General features: G+C 42.8%; 1 long non-coding RNA gene across 2 annotated transcripts in view; it reads left to right on the top strand.

Annotated features, from left to right (window-relative positions):
* Positions 1 to 4,994, top strand: part of LOC129844167 (uncharacterized) — a 23,210-nt gene extending 18,216 nt beyond the window's left edge. Inside the window, exons 4-5 of one of the 2 annotated variants that reach the window (XR_008757925.1) lie at positions 1 to 4,479; positions 4,662 to 4,994. The exon at positions 1 to 4,479 is cut by the window's left edge and continues 288 nt beyond it. This is a non-coding gene — a long non-coding RNA (uncharacterized LOC129844167). The other variant, XR_008757924.1, reaches the window with a different exon arrangement.
* The last annotated feature ends 6 nt before the right edge of the window (positions 4,995 to 5,000 follow it).

Here is a 5,000-nt window from a genome sequence, read left to right as displayed (position 1 = left end):
CCATCAGAACACTGAGTTAACCTGTAGAACACTAAAGGAAACACTAGAACAGTAGTGGAACCATCAGAACACTGAGTCAATCTGTAGAACACTAAAGGAAACACTAGAACAGTAGTGGAACCATCAGAACACTGAGTTAACCTGTAGAACACTAAAGGAAACACTAGAACAGTAGTGGAACCATCAGAACACTGAGTTAACCTGTAGAACACTAAAGGAAACACTAGAACAGTAGTGGAACCATCAGAACACTGAATTAACCTGTAGAACACTAAAGGAAACACTAGAACAGTAGTGGAACCATCAGAACACTGAGTTAACCTGTAGAACACTAAAGGAAACACTACAACAGTAGTGGAACCATCAGAACATGGAGTTAACCTGTAGAACACTAAAGGAAACACTAGAACAGTAGTGGAACCATCAGAACACTGAGTTAACCTGTAGAACGCTAAAGGAAACACTAGAACAGTAGTGGAACCATCAGAACACTGAGTTAACCTGTAGAACACTAAAGGAAACCCTAGAACAGTAGTGGAACCACCAGAACACTGAGTTAACCTGTAGAACACTAAAGGAAACACTAGAACAGTAGTGGAACCATCAGAACATTGAGTCAATCTGTAGAACACTAAAGGAAACACTAGAAAATAGTGGAACCATCAGAACATTGAGTTAACCTGTAGAACATTAAAGGAAACACTAGAACAGTAGTGGAACCATCAGAACACTGAATCAACCTGTAGAACACTAAAGGAAACACTACAACAGTAGTGGAACCATCAGAACACTGAGTTAACCTGTAGAACACTAAAGGAAACACTAGAACAGTAGTGGAACCATCAGAACACTGAATTAACCTGTAGAACACTAAAGGAAACACTAGAACAGTAGTGGAACCATCAGAACACTGAGTTAACCTGTAGAACACTAAAGGAAACACTACAACAGTAGTGGAACCATCAGAACATGGAGTTAACCTGTAGAACACTAAAGGAAACACTAGAACAGTAGTGGAACCATCAGAACACTGAGTTAACCTGTAGAACACTAAAGGAAACCCTAGAACAGTAGTGGAACCACCAGAACACTGAGTTAACCTGTAGAACACTAAAGGAAACACTAGAACAGTAGTGGAACCATCAGAACATTGAGTCAATCTGTAGAACACTAAAGGAAACACTAGAAAATAGTGGAACCATCAGAACATTGAGTTAACCTGTAGAACATTAAAGGAAACACTAGAACAGTAGTGGAACCATCAGAACACTGAATCAACCTGTAGAACACTAAATTAAACACTAGAACAGTAGTGGAACCATCAGAACACTGAGTTAACCTGTAGAACACTAAAGGAAACACTAGAACTCTTTCCATGACATAGACTGACCAGGTGATTCCATGTGAAAGCTATGATCCCTTATTGATGTCACTTGTTAAATCCACTTCTGTCCGTGTAGATGAAGAGGAGGAGACAGGTTAAAGAAGGATTTTTAAGCATTGACACAATTAAGACATAGATAGGGGCAACTCAATTTTAGGAAGGTGTTCGTAATGTTTGGTATACTCAGTGTATATCACATACTGGTAGCTTAGGTGAGAAGGTAGTGCCCCCCAGTGGTGACAGACAGACACCCTCAGTGCGGCTGTTAAGAACTAGACAAGGGGATCGGCAACTTTGATGAGGGTGGGGGCCACAAAAAATCTGAGCGAAATGTGTACTTTGTGAGCTAAATGTACTTTGTGAGCTAAACATTATAAACACCCCCCTCTTGACAGTGAAAACTTCAGAGTTAATTTACTGCAATTCTACACATTTTGCCATGGGGCATAGAGTAAACGAAGTTTTAAAGCAAGTTTGCTGCAATTCTACACATTTTGCCATGGGGCATAGAGTAAACGAAGTTTTAAAGCAAGTTTGCTGCAAATCTACACATTTTGCCATGGGGCATAGAGTAAATGAAGTTTTAAAGCAAGTTTGCTGCAAATCGACACATTTTGCCATGGGGCATAGAGTAAATGAAGTTTTAAAGCAAGTTTGCTGCAAATCTACACATTTTGCCATGGGGCATAGAGTAAATGAAGTTTTAAAGCAAGTTTGCTGCAAATCTACACATTTTGCCATGGGGCATAGAGTAAATGAAGTTTTAAAGCAAGTTTGCTGCAAATCTACACATTTTGCCATGGGGCATAGAGTAAATGAAGTTTTAAAGCAAGTTTGCTGCAAATCTACACATTTTGCCATGGGGCATAGAGTAAATGAAGTTTTAAAGCAAGTTTGCTGCAAATCTACACATTTTGCCATGGCTCGGGGAAAAGATTTTGTAATTCTACAACTCATTTCATGCAATTTGACAAATTTTGCCTTGGGGCAGGGAGAAACATTTTCTGTTTTAAAGCTCATTTCCCCCGGTCAGTAATTGATATCAAGTTTAGATAGCTGGCCACAAGACTAACTTACCATATAAAATGTTTTAGCTGACATGGCTAATTGAGTGACTATCAGTGACTGACATCACAAGTGAAAAACTGTTGATGCACAACCAAGTTTCAAAATGTCACCTTGTGTATTCTACTATTCCAACTCTCAGCAGTAAGTTGAGACCCCGACTGAGTTCCTAAAAAAGATATCTAGATCTAGAAAATGAATTGAAAGACTGGGCTGTATGAGCAGTAATATCTCTATAGAAAGTGTTTATTAGCCTTGTCCTGGGGGGGGGGGGGGCTGTCAGGGCAGGTGAGGAGCGGTGGCTGGAGGAGCGGAGGAGGGTGCTCACACACACACTCTAACACACACACACTCCAATTGTAATGTGTGTGGGGTGATGGGAGGCCCTCTCTCTCTCTGACACCTGATCAATATCTAGCTGAGACAGGGAGAGACTTCTGGGATTACTGATCTAATTGGACTGAGAATAGGGAGGATAGACCATATGTACACACACGCGCACACACACTCACACACACACTCATACACACACACACACACACACACACACACACACACACACACACACACACACACACACACACATACAGGCCTATATGGACACACATTTGCACGTGCACACACATATATACATACATACACACACACACACACACACTTTCTCAAAGCTCACACATACTCTCACATGCATGCTCAGTCAGCAGATAGATCTGTCAAACGATGAGGCTGGAAGGAATAGATAGGAGAGAGTCTGAGAACTAACAGGAAAGAACAGAGAGGAGAAGAGAGGAGAGAGTCTGAGAACCAATAAGAAAGAACAGAGAGGAGAAGAGAGGAGAGGAGAGAGTCTGAGAACCAACAGGAAAGAACAGAGAGGAGAGAGTCTGAGAACCAACAGGAAAGAACAGAGAGGAGAAGAGAGGAGAGAGTCTGCGAACCAACAGGAAAGAACAGAGAGGAGAGAGTCTGAGAACCAACAGGAAAGAACAGAGAGGAGAAGAGAAGAGAGGAGAGAGTCTGAGAACCAACAGGAAAGAACAGAGAGGAGAGAGTCTGAGAACCAACAGGAAAGAACAGAGAGGAGAAGAGAGTGGAGAGAGTCTGAGAACCAACAGGAAAGAAGAGAGAGGAGAAGAGAGAGGAGAGAGTCTGAGAACCAATAGGAAAGAAGAGAGAGGAGAAGAGAGAGGAGAGAGTCTGAGAACCAACAGGAAAGAACAGAGAGGAGAGAGTCTGAGAACCAACAGGAAAGAACAGAGAGGAGAAGAGAGAGGAGAGAGTCTGAGAACCAATAAGAAAGAACAGAGAAGAGAGAGAAGAGAGTCTGAGAACCAACAGGAAATAACAGAGAGGAGAAGAGAGGAGAGAGTCTGAGAACCAACAGGAAAGAAGAGAGAGGAGAAGAGAGAGGAGAGAGTCTGAGAACCAACAGGAAATAACAGAGAGGAGAAGAGAGAGAAGAGAGTCTGAGAACCAACAGGAAATAACAGAGAGGAGAAGAGAGGAGAGAGTCTGAGAACCAACAGGAAAGAACAGAGAGGAGCGAGTCTGAGAACCAACAGGAAAGAACAGAGAGGAGAAGAGAAGAGAGGAGAGAGTCTGAGAACCAACAGGAAAGAACAGAGAGGAGAAGAGAAGAGAGGAGAGAGTCTGAGAACCAACAGGAAAGAACAGAGAGGAGAGAGTCTGAGAACCAACAGGAAAGAACAGAGAGAAGAGAGTCTGAGAACCAACAGGAAAGAACAGAGAGGAGAAGAGAGAGGAGAGAGTCTGAGAACCAATAAGAAAGAACAGAGAAGAGAGAGAAGAGAGTCTGAGAACCAACAGGAAAGAACAGAGAGGAGAAGAGAGTGGAGAGAGTCTGAGAACCAATAGGAAAGAAGAGAGAGGAGAAGAGAGAGGAGAGAGTCTGAGAACCAATAGGAAAGGACAGAGAGGAGAAGAGAGAGGAGAGAGTCTGAGAACCAACAGGAAAGAACAGAGAGGAGAGAGTCTGAGAACCAACAGGAAAGAACAGAGAGGAGAAGAGAGTGGAGAGAGTCTGAGAACCAATAAGAAAGAACAGAGAAGAGAGAGAAGAGAGTCTGAGAACCAACAGAAAATAACAGAGAGGAGAAGAGAGGAGAGAGTCTGAGAACCAATAGGAAAGAAGAGAGAGGAGAAGAGAGAGGAGAGAGTCTGAGAACCAATAGGAAAGGACAGAGAGGAGAAGAGAGAGGAGAGAGTCTGAGAACCAACAGGAAAGAACAGAGAGGAGAGAGTCTGAGAACCAACAGGAAAGAACAGAGAGGAGAAGAGAGTGGAGAGAGTCTGAGAACCAATAAGAAAGAACAGAGAAGAGAGAGAAGAGAGTCTGAGAACCAACAGGAAATAACAGAGAGGAGAAGAGAGGAGAGAGTCCGAGAACCAACAGGAAAGAACAGAGAGGAGAAGAGAGGAGAGAGTCTGAGAACCAACAGGAAAGAACAGAGAGGAGCGAGTCTGAGAACCAACAGGAAAGAACAGAGAGGAGAAGAGAGAGGAGCGAGTCTGAGAACCAATAAGAAAGAAC

Source organism: Salvelinus fontinalis, unplaced genomic scaffold (assembly GCF_029448725.1).
Source record: "Salvelinus fontinalis isolate EN_2023a unplaced genomic scaffold, ASM2944872v1 scaffold_0186, whole genome shotgun sequence".
NCBI lineage: Eukaryota > Metazoa > Chordata > Actinopteri > Salmoniformes > Salmonidae > Salvelinus > Salvelinus fontinalis.
This window is presented reverse-complemented; position numbering and strand designations above follow the sequence as displayed.